At 49.7% G+C, this 14,998-nt stretch overlaps 1 long non-coding RNA gene across 1 annotated transcript; it reads right to left on the reverse strand.

Annotated features, from left to right (window-relative positions):
* Positions 1 to 1,764: 1,764 nt before the first annotated feature.
* LOC123801911 (uncharacterized) lies at positions 1,765 to 11,441 on the reverse strand. Its single transcript, XR_006782364.2, has 3 exons — positions 11,332 to 11,441; positions 4,955 to 5,135; positions 1,765 to 2,043 (listed from the first exon to the last, which is right to left on the reverse strand). It is a non-coding gene; the product is annotated as an uncharacterized LOC123801911 (long non-coding RNA).
* Positions 11,442 to 14,998: the final 3,557 nt, after the last annotated feature.

Below are 14,998 nucleotides of genomic sequence, written 5' to 3' on the forward strand. Positions count from 1 at the left end.
GGCCGCTGTTTGTCCGGGCACACAAGCTGGAATGGTTTCTGCGCTTAATCATTCTGCATATGTTGAGAGCCAGTGAATGTGCTCCTGAGTACGCCCCTCTCAACCATTAATGGTCACCACGACCAAGCCAGTTCTTCTAGAACATGCTTTCCAACCATGCCCCTCCCCCTCACACTCTAATCTGGCCATGGCCTTCCAAAAAACATGGCCCCCAGAGCTGAAACCAGGTTCCCAGGTGGCTCTCATCACTCTTGATGTGGAGCCCGCTTCTCCCGATGCACCCCAGGATGGTTTCAGCTTTAGTATTTGCTTAGCTTTCTGTTGCTGTGTGACACGTAAGCACAATCTCAGAGCTTAGACCAACACCCATGTAGGAGCCCATGGTTCTGTAGGTCACAGGCTGGGCACAGTGTGTCTGGGTCCTCAGCTCAGGGGATCCCAAGGCTAAGATGAAGGTGTTGGTGAGACTGAATTCTTATCTGGGAGCTCTGGGGGGAAAAATCTGCTTCTAAATTCCATCTTGGAGGCAGAACCCAGTACCTCGCAATTGTAAGACTAAGGCCCCACTCTCTTGCCAGCTGTCAGCCAAGGGTCATCCTCAACTCCAAGAGGCCACCCACCTTCCGCCTGTGACCCTCTTCCTTCTTCAAGCCAATGATGGTACATCAAATCCTTCTCATATCTTAGACTTCCTGTGTCTGACCTTTAGACCAAGAAGGATTGTGGGATTAAGTCAGGCCCACCCAGTAATCTTTGTATGTTAAAGTCAACTAATCTGGAACCCTGATTACGTCTGCAAAAGCCTTGAGCCATAATCCTAGGAATGATGGATCATTATGGCCACAGGCGCCACCCAGATTCAAGGGGAGGAGAAGATACAAGGGCAAGCGTTATGGGGGTTGTATCAAAATTCTCCAGAGAAAGAGAAGCAAGAGATGATACAAATATACAGAGAGAGATTAAGATAAAACTAGACATATACATAGATGTTAAGATTTTATAAAGGAAATGGCTCACAGCTGCACAGGCTGGCAAGTCTGAGATCTGTAGGACAGGTTGGCAGGCTGGAAACTCAGCCAAGGGGTGAGTTGTCTGCGGTCTTGAGGCAGGCTTTTTTCTCGGGAAACCTGTTTTTGCTCTTAAAGCCATCAAATGATTGGATGAGGCCCACCCACACTATTAAGAGTAACGTCTTGTACTTAAAGTCAGCCAATTGGAGATGTGAAGCTCACCTGCAAAATACCTTGACAGCAATACCTGGATTAGGTGCAATTACATACCTGGGTCCTATCGCCTCGCAGAGTGGACCCCTGAAACTAAATCACATGGATTAACTCAGAACTCCGCCTACTCCCACTTCCTGAGCCGCTGTCACACTGATGAGCACGTTACCGTTGTGATCAACCAGGACCCCTGTGGGTCCGGGCACTGTTGCCGTTTGTATCACAAGTGCACACCTCCAAATGCACGTCCTATGTTATCTCTGCCTTTGTCCAAGAGCAGAAAAGCACCGCACAGCCCTCCCCCTGCCCAGAAAAGCCCCATTCAGTGCTTCTCAAGGAGGACGGTCGCCCAGAGTCACGCCGTCCCGAGGCGGAGGAGCTCAGACAGTCTGAGAGCGGCTTGGCTGGTCCCCTGCACGACGCTCGGCGGAACCCGGGTCATGAGCCTCTGCATCTCAGCAGCCGAGGAGCTCTGGCCCCTCTTCTGGGGGAGAAAGTCATTTGCGAAGCCTCATAATGGCACCATACATATGTATACATTTTACACAAAGCCTGTTTATTTTAAACATCAATTTCTCTCCTACAGATGGCAGATTGCAGGAAGAACCGGGAGCACGGCAGCGCCCCTGCCAGAAGCGATCCCGATTCTCCGTCTCCGCGTGGCCCCAGCGCCCGCCACGGGAAGTCGCGCACATTTCGGGGCGCCCGGTGACATCAGAGCAGCAGCGGCATCCCCCCTCCCACCCCGGGCGGACAGACAGGCTGCACCAAGCAAAAACGCCGTCTGCGGGGGTCACGCAGGAGCAAGGGGATCCGGGCCCTGGGGAGGACAAGAAGCTGGTGTTAGTCTGAGAGGCTGCAGTGAAGAGGTAGAAAAACTCCGGGAACATAGTGCCGGAGAAGTGTACCGCATGGCCTGTTTGCCAGGTTCCCATCCCCCCATCCACCCCCCACCCCGCCTGGGATCTAATGAGATGCCACCTTCTAGAGAATATGCACCACCCGGCTTCACCCACATCAGCCACATCCGCAAGCAGTGAGCCTGCTATTCCAGGAAGACAGCAGTGCATAAAAATACTGGGCATATGCCGGTTTTTTAAGATATTTTATTTATTTATTTGAGAGAGAGAGCAGAGCTAGTCAGAGGGGGGAGGGGCAGAGGAGGAAGGAGAAACAGGCTCCTGGCTGAACAAGGAGCTGGATCCAGGGCTCGATCCTAGGACCCTGGGATCACAACCTGAGCCAAAGGCAGACGCTTAACCAGCAGAGCCATCCAGGCGCCCCTGAGCATATACGTTTTTGTTGCAAATCGCGGCAGAGCTTGTCACAGCCTCTGCTGTCATCCTGACTCTCCACCCCAGCCTCACCTAGACTTCACTCTGCGTGGCAGAATCGGCCTTGAGCTACACAGGGAGTCCCCACTTTGTAGTCGCACCCCTCTTACAGGGACACTTCCCTGGCAGGTGCACAGGGCTTTTGAGTAGCCCCAAGGGGCACCCTCAAGGAAGGGGAGAGGTGGGACCCGAGAGCCTCCTGCCCTCCCTGCTGATGATTTCGGAGGGCAGCCCGTATGCTTCTCCAAAGGTCCTGGAGGAACGGAACCCCCTTTGCCACAGCAGCAACCTCCTGACACCTCTCACAGTGGCTTTTCCTTCTGACCTGTCTCCCTGTCCCTGGGTCCTCACTCCTTGAATGCTCCTTGTGATCACCTTCCAGATAAACCACATGAATATAAGTCCTTGTCCCAGCGCCTTCTGCTTTCAGGGGCATCCTAACCAGGAGAGCAGCTCTGGGACCAATGGTGCCATCACATTAATGATCGCCAGTGTTGGTCCAACCCTTCCTGAGCTGCCGGTGCTAACGCCCTGTGTCCCAGACTCAAGCAGAGAAACCTTGGCGGTGAAAAAGATGCATTGATACACTTGACTATGAAAACACAACACGTCCCTGGGAGCTTCATGTTTCCACGAAGTTAAAAAAGCACAGAAATCCCTTTACAAACTCAACCTCCCATGCGGGAAATTATAATATATGCACCTTTATTTCTCTGTTTTCAACAATGCTGGAGGTCAAGGGCATGGAGAAGAATACACTTACAATGCTTACAGTAGCTATAAAACAGACAACAATAACAATGAAGAGATTGAGGTCTGGGATGGCAGGATCAGAGTAGAGATATTTACAGTGACCTTGGTGAGGAAGTGACACAAAGACAGGAGGAAAATGTGCAGAAGGCGCCTTAAGGCCATGAGCTGGGATAGCTCCCCGGGAGGGAGGGAAGGAGAGAGGCATCATCAAGGCCAATAAAGATGTGGTCAAGAGCCAGACACACAAAATAGAAGACCAGTATCCATGTATGAGTCAGAATAGACGAGGCAGTGTTGGGTAACAGTGCACAATCTTGGTAGTTCAAAATTCCCAGGTTTTGCTTCTCTTCTGTGCTGGATGTCCCTTGAGGGCGGGCCTGGGGCTCTGCTCCCCTCTGTCTTCACACTGGGGCCAGGGTAGGGAGCAGCCACTGTCACTCGTGGCTGCTGATTGGCAGTGGGACGGAAACGGATCGCTCCCTGGCACAGACTCATCATCACCTCTGCTCACATGACCTTGACCCAGGCCAGTCACATGGCCACACTTAAAAATTAGGAGTGCATCCTTACCAGAGGGTAGAGAGCTGAGAAAGACTGGTAAAGAATCAGATTCCCACAAAACACACTCAAGCACACCTCTTCCAGGCTTCTGGAAAGGAAACTCCCCAACTACGCCCAGGATACAGGGAGTGCTAAATGAATATTAATTGTATAATTGACTTTTTGCTATTTTCAGGTATAATAGATACCGTTAATATTTTGGTTACTTACGATCTAGTCTTTCTTATCTCATTCACATGTGTTATGTATGAGTACTTTTATATAACATATAGTTATATATGTGTGTATATATGTTTTAAATTTATTTTCATTTGGTTAATTAAATGAATATATCAAGGCATTCGTCTTTTTCCTCAAGGACTCCAGCTGCCCTGGCTTAGTTATTGTGGGTTTTCTTCCTATAAAGCCCTGTGTTCTCTAATCACACTTTTGCCGCTTTAGGGTGACTTGGTGACCACTTCCTTGGTGTTTGGAAAGAACCACTGTATTTTCTATCACAGGAACCCAAAGCCACAGGCCTACTCTTGTGAAGTATCAATTCTAAAGGCCAAAACAAAGACCCAAAGAGGGCGAGAATGGGAAACTAAATAGGCAAGTAGGGCAGCATCCAGACCGGGAGAGGAAAGGATTGTCAAGAGGACACTGGCTGGGAGCCGCAGGGCTGTCCCCTGGTGCAGTCCTTACCCACCCCCGCTGGTGCCCAGGAACGTGGTCCTCAGGGCTCAGGGGATGGCCTTCTGCACGCACTGATGTCAGGGCCACAGAGTTCCCTGGGGCTGGTTGTGGGGGAGGGGGTGGAATCCGAGGCCCTTCCTGGGCCAGGTGTCTCCCTGGAATCCACCCCAGACTCTTGCCCCCTTACCTCCCCGCCCCCGTTCCATCTCTCCAGTTTGACCACTGACATGCCTCCCCCCAGAAGCCCCCTGCAGGTAATTCAGGCCCAAATTCAAGGGCTGGAGCAGGAAGGACCTTCGCGGAAGAAGAAAACAAGGACTTCTGTTTGTCTTTCTCTTGTTCGGTACCTGAATGTATGTCACTAACAACGCAGGGGCGCGGAGACATCAAGAGAATAGATTTACTTACGGTTTCCAGCTGGTACTACCCTTTCGTTTCCCTGGTGTTTGTAATTAGGGGGCAGAAAAAGTTCCCCACTTTCCGAACTCCAGGAGGGGAGACGCCAAGGGCCTGGTTCTGTGAGGACCACCTGCTGGCTTCGTGTCTACACTCCCAGTTTGCGTCTCTGGGGCTGTTTCCTCAACTGTAACTGGAAAATAAGACAGAGGTTGGATTAAAAGCTGACAAAGGTCGCTTCTGGCTATATTTAAATGACACTCTTTTACTAAATGGCATGATTTGGGCCCTATTTTATGTGAGTTCAGAGTACTTTTAAAAAATATGACACTATATTCTCCCACCTTTCAAACAGATACAAGTCTTCCCTCCTGACGTCTCCTATAACCTCCCAGAATTTGAGATACATAGAAAACATTCTTCAAATAGTCATCTTGAGACTATAAGCAAATGACGAACCTTTCTGGGCTGAGGGATTCTTAACTCTTGTCAACCTTACTTAGATACTCTAGTTCACCTAAAATAACAGTTAATGGTTTTGAACACTTGCCATAAGCCAGGCATTGTTCTAACAGGTTACGTTTTTGAAACACCCTCTTCTTGAGTCCTCATAATAACTTGGTGAATCAGTGCTATTGTGGCTTCCCCATTTTATAGGTGAGTCAACCGAGGCACGGCAAGGCAAGTGACCTTTCTGAGGCCACGCCTCTGGGCAGGAGTGGAGAGCACTCCCCTCCAACAGCCTGGCTCTGGAGCCTGAGCCTTTCACCTCCAGACCCCATCACTCATCCTTGTTTCCTACTTACTAATCCACCCACCCACTTTCCAGAAGCTTCTCTCTGCTCATGCCTCTCCAGTTCTCCTAAAGGTCAACCACCGTCTCTCTTTCCAGGATTATATAGCATATCTATTTCAAGACAGCTGCTGTTTTTATACGAGCCTTCCATTCTCTCTCAAGACAAAAGCCTGAGGATTGGGGCAGGAAAAACGTGTCACTTCTCATGTGTGTGTGCAGGGGGCCCGGGAAAGCCCCATGACTCTGCCAATAACTGTGGTCATCGGAGCTTTGGTCTCCCGCTCATCCCCTTCCTCAACTCCACCCACAAGCCCAGGCGTGCCCCAGCATGCCCCAGCAGCAGACCTGCTCCTGGGAAAAAATGACATTCTACCCCAACAGATAGTTTCTAATTTCACCTTCTTGGAGTTTTCATTTTAGCAATAAATCTTCTCAAGTGCCTATTGCTCCAGAAGCATTTTCAAAGAAAAAATGAAAACCGTGATCACCAGGGTGAGAAAACCAATGCATTTTATTCGGTTACAGAAATGAAGAGACCCAAATCATTCCCACCCAGAAAATGTGCTCCATTTGGCTCCTGACCCAGCCTTCTGTGCGCTCCCGGCTTGCAGACCAAGGGGCAGGGGCCCTGGCACACCATCCCCGCCACTCCCGTCTGCCCCGCCTCCTGTCTGGAACAGCATGACCTGGTGGAAGGCGCGTTTCTCCTCAGCTGCATTTCCTCCTCCATCCGATGAGGATAAACAACATCTGACCCGCGATTGTCACGGCCGCTAAGCCCACCTGGCACGCAACGTCTCCCAGAGAGCCCGGGGCCCTGGAGGGGTCTGTGAGTCACAGCCAAATTCAAATCAAATTGGAACTTGAGAATGAATGTGTTGACTTAATGAGCTTGGGTGGGGCCGATTCTGGGGGTCCCGTGGTGGATTAGAGGCAGTCAGGGAAAGAAATCTGTCCCTTCACCCAAAGTTTGCAGAACGTAAGAAGACACACACACACAACGTAGAGCCAGTCCTAGCTCAGACCCAGGCTGACTTGTGGTAAATAAGCAACAAGACCTGTCTTACTACTGCAGACACAATCAAGGGAAGCTCTTGTGGTGTCGGATACGCTGGGAGATCCCAAAAGAAGTGCCAAGGACTTTCCTAAAGGATCCCGGGGCTTGCGGAGGCTCAGACACATGGCAGAATGCAAAATGCCAATGAGGCCAACTCACGAAATTATGCCATAGTAATTCTTGTTTATACAGCACTGTCTATGAGCCAAAGACTACATATTAGCTCTGTTCACCCCAAAAACCGTCCTAAGTTTTTCATTGCAGAGATGAAGAAATGAGCCCTTTGGCCCACCAACTGGGAAAGTCATTGGATTCAGTGGCCCTGAAGTTCATTCCAGGTGGGGCTCGTTAGCCCCTCTTCCCAGATGAAGGAGTTGAAGTGGCTTATCCGCAGTCACAGCAGGGCTAGTTAGTGATGGAATCCTGTCTACGGATTAGGTCACGCTGCCTCCTGACCCCCCTGCATTAGTTACTTCTCACCAGCAAACCCAGCGTATGGTGTAGTAGCAGGACCCCCAAAGACCTCCCGCAGCCCAGGAGCTGGGTGGTAGATATCTGCCTCCGGAAGTCAGCGAAGGTACTGGTATCAGTCCTGGAGCCCTCTTTAGAGGTCAGTGGTTGGGAATCCTTGTGTTGCTGCAGGAAGAGGGACCCAGTAACAGAGACACATATGAGGGGTCATGGGAACGTAGAGGAAGGAGCCAGAACTGAGAGGCACCAGGACAGACTCAGAGATCCAGGGATGGTTGACCTTGAGCGGCATGCCAGGAATACAGACTCTGTACATCTTCCACGGGGAGCTCTTGGAATACGGGCAGCAAGGCCTGGTGGGGTCAGATCAATGATCCAGAAGGAGCTCTCCGCTTGCTCTGGGGGCAGGCTAGAAGGGGGGAAGCTGGGCTTGCACAGGAGACGGTGCATGGCTCCAGCTGCAAAGAAATGGTGGAGAAGGAAGGACTTTTCAGTGGGGCTTGTCACTAGTGTGTGCTCTCCTTGCACAGACATTTATTATGCACCTGTTTTGTTCACTAATGTGCCCCACCCCCTAGAGCAGTACCCAGTACAAAATAGGCACCTCATAAATATTCATGGCCCGAATATATGAACAAATGAGTAAATGGGGACTTCCCAAGGGCCAGGTGGGGGTTGAGAATGAGAGTGGCCAGTCCCAAGTTTCCAAATTAGAGCCCTCAGAGGGTTCATCCCACAGCCTGTGCATGACTTCTGCCCAGGTGGGTGGAATGGGAGGGGCCTGGTCCCTGAGAATGATCCCCAGAGACACGGAGGCCAAGGATGGAGAGCCAGATGTTGGCAAACATCTGACTTAAAGAGGACAAAGTTTGGCTCCACAACTAGCCTTCCCCCTCTCCAAACACTGTCTCCAAGTCCTGACATCCCAGGATGTTCTCAACAACCTTCATTGACATAAAGGCCAGTTCAGGAAAAATTAAAATATTTACAAGCTGCGTTTTCTTTTTTCACTCAAGATGCAAATAGCTTTCCTGAGCCCCGGGGGGATAATGTACGTTTGTACAGCATAGCTAACTACTAGAATTGAACAATGCCCTTGAGAGAACTGGCACTTTGAGCCTCTAAATTCACGTTTGGAATATTCGAGAAGTAGCAACAGAGAGGCAGCTTCCTAACCTTTCCTTCTTTCGTCTGTGTGTCCTTTTCAAGTCTGAATCTTCAAAATGCCCCAAGGTTGATATTAAGATCTCCACTCCACAGAGGGGAGCACTGGGTTTTCCAAAGATCCCAAAGGGTGTTAGAGGCATGGGTTAGACTAGATGAGCTTGTTCCGTTTATGGTGATGGTATCGGAGTGCCTGGTGTGTGCCCAATGTGGTCTTGGTCCCTGGGGGGCACAGACATGAAACCCAGTGGTATCGCCGTGTACAGACCAGCTCTCATGGGCCTGCAGGGTCTCCCCGTCCTTGCTCTAGGCCAAGTGAACTGTAGAGCTCTCAGCAGTTCTGAAGGGCAGTTTCCCCCAGGGGAAGGGCTGATGGCCCACCATTGTGCCCATGGGGCCCCCACAGAGGCACAGGGACTTTAAGAAATAAAAACATCTCCTCCAAGCCAAGGGTCTCCTTGAGCAATCCACTCTCGCCCACCCTATCCATCTACCATATGTAAAACCAAAGTGCTGTTTCAATTAGATAGGAGCCCATTCGCAATGAGGGGCACGGGGAGTGATCCTTACGCCATCTTCTTTTTGGAATCTCAGACATCTTTGTGTCGTAAAAATGAAAACGAAAACAGAGCAAGTCCAGTCCTTTTTCCCCGAGAGGTTCCTTCTTGAGAACCCATCCAACCCCCCTGGACTAAAGGGTGACACCTGACCCATGATCCCAGTGAGTGGTGACCCTGCCGCTCCCATGCCTGAGAGTAAACATTTCCCGGTGTGATATCATTGCCAGAGCATTCAGAAAACAGGAGTCACCAAAGCAAAAGGGAAGGGCTGTTGCAGCCTTACTGGTGGAAACAGGATGCGAGGCAGACAGAGAGCCTGAAATGGAATGGAGGGCAGGTATGGCCACTCTCCAGCCGTCTGTCATTAGGCAAGTTTATCGCATGGTTCACAGAGGAAGTGGAGAGCCTCCACCAGACCCAAGCAGGACCAGGAGGCCTGGAATTTGCACAGCCCTCCTTTGATTCCATGGCCACCTACTATGAGCCATGCGTTTTTCACTGTAATAAACAGGACGGTGTGCATGGAGAGTCCGCTGTCTGTGACCACTATCCAGATGGCGGCCCCAAGCCGCCCTCCCCTCCCCGTGAAGTCACCCATACCCGAATCCATTTCAGGACATCCAGCGTTTCCTCCCCTCTCTACATTCCTCCCCTTTTCCCTCTCCCAGGACCCCAGGGATGCTGCTCTTCTCTCCCTGTGCTCTGTTCCCCCACCCGGGCTCCACCCCAGCAGAGAGCACTGGTTCTTTGAGTCACTCATGAGATTCTCCCCCACTTTGCACCAAGGAGTGAGCTAGCTGGGAGCTGGGTTTGGCCTCAGGCTCTCCACACTCTGAGCCACCCCATGCTGCCTTCTAGGCAAGAGTCCGCGTGCTGACCATGGCTTGCCAGCTGGTCAAAGTCACCTGGGTTATCACCTCCCTGTCCCCCTCCTCCTGCTTCCTCACTGCCTCACAGGCAAGAACAGAGCACCTCATGCTTGCCTCTGCTCTGAAGCATCCGTGTCAATCTCGATTCTGGTACTCCCTTTACACCGGCAAAATACCCGCTTCACCAGTTTTTAGAACCATGCTTCTCAGCCGGGGGCGATTTTTGCCACCTAGTTGACATTTGACATTGGTTGGGGGACATGTTTGATCGTCCCCACTGGGAGCTGGGGGTTGCTACCAGTATCTACTGGGTGAGGCCAGGAATGCTACCAAACACCTGACGATGTTCAGAACATCCCCACCCTCCCACAAAGAATTACCTGGCCCGAAATGTCAATTATGTCAAGGTTGAGAAACCTTGCTCTTGACTGTGCGTATTGCTTGAGGGTAGAAATCTCTACCTTGCTTATTGTAAATCCCCAGCACTAGCTCAGAACCTGGCACCAAGTCAGAATCCAATACGCTTTGCTGTTGGTGAATAGGTGAATGAATGAATGAATGAATTCTTCCCTGCCTCAAACATCTGTGATGCACAACTATCTTCTTGCAAACACACCCTCAGGCCCACAAGTATCTACGCGAACATCTCTGCACGTCCTGTATCCTTGGATACAAGGATGAGCACACATCTGGATGGGCGCGCAAACACGCCCCCCCCACACATACCCTCCCATCTGATGCCAGATTCCAGGGAACTGATCACCCAGCCCCCTGTCCTTCTGAGGATCTGGAGCCTCTTTTCGCTGCTAAAGTCAGAGCGACCTGGGTGCAGACACTTCGGCAGAGGCACTAAGTGCTCTCCGTAATTCATTTCCCCGACTAGACCCATTTTCCTTTTGTGGCTCCATTATTAAATAAGCAGTGGACCCAAAAGGAAAAAAGATCCTTCTTGCAATTACACACGCAGAAGGTAACTCAACAACTGGAAAAGTGAAATGTCAATTTGACAATCGCATAATGGCCCAGAAGCATTTGCAGGCAGGCCCGACTCATTAAACCTAGTGATGTTGGTGGGCAATGAGCCTGGAGTGGAGGGGCTGGAGGAAATGGGGGGTGGGGGCCGTCCCAGGGGCAGCATGAGCAGGAACAGGTGCAAGAGGGCAGGGGGCGGAAGGGGCCTCGAGGCAGAGGCTCCGCCCCTTCTTCCATGCCAGGATCTCTTCTGGAGCTGGAGGAGCCTGAAGCAATGGACAGCAAAGAGGAGCCCAGAGCCCCAAGAGAGGTGGTACAAGGTTTTAGGTGTCCATTTCCTAGAAAAACGGGAATAAGTAGAGGCTGGAGTTTAGCAGCTCTTGGCTCTGTGACCCAAATTGAGTTACAACTGGCCTTCCCCATTTTTGCCCTATACAAGTCCGCAAGGCTGTACAGGTTGGGCCATTGGCCCATGGGGCTTCCCTTTACATGGTATTTACCGACCGATTATTTCTTGTGTACTCATGCTCCCCTGCTGGTAGGCTGTAAGCTCCCTGAGCCAAAGGAAGGTGTCTTACTCATTTTGGTACCGCCAGTGCCTATCTTAGTAAATGTGTGATGAATGAATGAGTAAATAACTGAACCAGTGAAGAATTCACTTCGAGTTTCAGGTGGAGGCAGGGCAAAGGACAGGGGCCAGCTGCCAGAAGACCTCCTTTGCTGGGTCGGGAGTTGGGTTTGATTCCAGAGGTCACAAAGAGTTGACCGGGGGGCAGTATGTTAAGTTTAGTGTGTGAAAGAGATTCTTTGGTGTAAATATATGCATTGCAACTTCCAAATTCATAACCAACATTCTGATTTTTTGTGTTTTGCTTTGGGTTTGGTTTCTTTTTTTAAGATTTTATTTATTTATTTGAGAGAGAGAGAGAAAGAGAGAGAGCACAAGAGGGGAAGGGGGAGCAGAGGGAGAGGGAGAAGCAGACTCCCCACTGAACAGGGAGTCAGAGCGGGACTCAATCCCAGGACCCTGAGATCATGACCTCAGCTGAAGGCAGACACTTCACCGACTGAGCCACCCAGGCGCCCCTGGGTTTGGTTTTCAATCAGAAAAACTAACGAACCATCAATGCTGAATATTATTTGACCTTAAACGTCTCTTTGTATCATCTTCCACCTAAGACCTAGAATTTGTCTCTTAACGTTGCTTTCACTTAGTATATGTGACCTGGTTTCAGCCATGCCATAAAACATGTCTTTGCAAAATTTTGAAAAATATAATAGAGAAATACGCCAGGAGAGTGCAACTGGTTTCCTCTGAGAGGCAGGATCCTTTGTGTTCTCCACTTCCATTATAATTTTGTGTTTTGTCCAGATTTTCTCTAGCGTTCATGTGTCCTGAGACTTTCTGGAATTGCCTGCCCTGCCCCTCAGCACTTCTTCTGGAACCTCCCACCTAATCAATCCAGTAACACAGGAGCTGCCATGTCGGTGTAACATGACCACAACACGGGCTGCAGTTGACCGGTGCCGACACTGGGATAACATGCACCAAATCAAAGTCCTTTCCAGCTTCTTGGAAATGAAACGAAGCCATCCCTCTCCAGGTGGCTGAAACAGAAGGTATGGGAGCTTGAGAAAGGATGGCAGCTGGATGGGGCTGGAACAGAGAAGAAAGAACCATTTCCCAAAGAGAAACAGAGCAGGCCAGAAAGAATCCTGCTGTGTTTCAAGCTCTGGCTTCCAACCCCCGTGAGGCCCCACCGTGTTCCTGTCTCCTGGTTCTGGGAGCTACCCCAGGAACTTCTCCGTAATTGTCCCTCTTGCATAAGCTAGATTCAGTTGGAGTCCTTCCAGCTGCACTCCAGCTAATTATAATTAATAGGAGTTGCTTTATTTTTCAATTCAGAAAAAAAAATCTTGAGAATATGATTATATATCATTTAAATTTCTGCACGTCCCAGCCTTACCTCTAATTGCAGAGCTATACTTTTGCAGCTGTGACGAGCCCACCAAGGCTTTCTTGGAGGGATTTCCCTAAGAACGAAAGAAGGAAGGCCAGTGCTTTCTGGTCTACCAGTGGAGCGATTTGCTCTAACGAATCTGGCCAGCATCACCTGCTTCCCCAGGCAGTCTCGACCAGAAGCCACCTTTGGATGGGCAGCCATGCGGGTAACCTGACCAGAAGTCCACCCAATGAGTTAGCATGGGCACAGCAGGTGCAAGAAGCCTGTGTCTGAATCACACCTCTACTGTGTCTGGACTAGTGAGTGTGTAGGTAACTACCTTCCCTACCCTCAATGTCCTCATCTAAAATGTCGAAAATAATGGACATCTGCCTTCCAGGACTTGATGGGAGATCCAATCACTTAGTGCCTGTGATCTCATTCAGCAGGGTTCCTGGTGCACAGGAAGCCCTAGATAAATGATGGCTCACCTTATCCATAACATATCTCATCTTCTTGGTTCCTCCCTTAATTTCCACTTTTACAAGATGCCTTACTCCTGCATCTTCACAACCACCCTGTCTCCTTGAGCTGTGCACTCTGCCCAGAGCGTGTGTGTCTTGCAGGATGCAGCAGGAGCATATCCGTCACCTTGGGCTGAGGCTACAGGAGCAAACACTCTCCTCCAACGGGTGGATTACAACCACAGAGATTCACTTCTTGCTTACAAGTCGTGTTCATGTAAAGCCACAAATGGAGTACCTCTCCCGCTCCACGCCTCTTCATTCCAGAGCTAAGGGGTGGGCCCTGTTCAGGACAAACCTGACTCATAACAGAGAGAGAAGAGAGAAAGGAAAACACCTTAAAACATTCAAGAGAGTCGGTGCACACCACTTCCACTGACATTTTGTTGGCCAAAGCAAACCAGCTGGCCAAACCTTCTATCAGAAAGAAAAACAATTTTCCTGCATGGATGAATTCAAGAAAATATTTTGAACAAATACTAGTCTTTCTCCACCTCTGGCTGGACATGCAGGAAGATATTTAACTTTAATGTCTCGGGTCCTGATTCCCTCCGGGTGAGGGAAGTGGGAGGAACAACTTGGTTTCTCCATGTGGCTCTGTCCTCTGGTGTTTATCTCATTGGACACCAGGGGCCTTAGTAAAAACTGATATTTAATTCCAGCTATCATAAGAATCTTCACATCATGAAAATGAGAAAGAGATAGTCTAAAATCTAATTTTGCTTTTCCTCCGAGATAATTTTTTTGTATCTCCCAGCTTTTCCAGAATGAATATGTATTTATTAAAAAAGAAATTTTACATACATATATAAATAATGATTAGTTAGCCTGGCAACAAAATGGAGGACCAATTACAGTGGAGAGGTCCTGGAGGCAGAAGACTAGAGAGGAGAGAAATGAGACTGAAGCAGGTAGTGGCCATGGGGACTCTCAGTCATACTAACTGGGACCTGATAGGACTGGTGGGTCCAGGAGGTGTGGAGGGAGGCTTCTGTTGAACACCTTTCTTGGGCCAGCACCAAGGGATGTGGAGGCCCTCCTGACCTGCGGAAGAAGAGGACACAACCCTATGAGAAGGCTGTAGGGGTCATCCTTGGGTGCAAACAAGTCAGAAGTTCCTTCCTTGAACCCTCACTCCCAACACCAGCATCTCACCCAGGCTCTGCCCTGGTAAATAGATCAATATCTAATCTTCTGACATTGGTTTAGTATCTGGACTGTCATTGAACTGATGCCATCTTGGTTTTAGAAAGCAAAGGTTTGATGGACAACTGGTGAGGTCATTCCATTTGTCCTCCTGTCATCATGGGAGAAGAGTGCATATTCAGACCCGACCCCCCCCCCCCCGACTTTGTAAAGGATACAGGTTCTCAGGGCAGACAGCGGTGTATTCAAATGGTCTGGTCTTGAGCAAGTCTCTTGGTGTCTCTGAGATTCAGGCTCCTTATTATGCAAAAGGAAATTATAACACCTACTTCATGGAGTTTGTAAGAATAGAAAGAGTCATCTTTGAAAATATCTAATATGATGATGCCTAACCCATAATTAGTAGCTAGTATAACATGGTTCTACGGGTAGCCAACATCATAGTACAAACCGTGTGCAAGGACATGGCTCTAGCAAACCCCTGGAGGTATAACCAAAATCAGGAGAAAAGCCATCTATCATTTTTCTATCCATTCCACCATTTAATAATCAGG

The sequence above is a fragment of the Ursus americanus genome, chromosome 9, assembly GCF_024610735.1.
Source record: "Ursus americanus isolate L20-20 chromosome 9, mUrsAme1.1.p, whole genome shotgun sequence".
NCBI classification, from domain to species: domain Eukaryota; kingdom Metazoa; phylum Chordata; class Mammalia; order Carnivora; family Ursidae; genus Ursus; species Ursus americanus.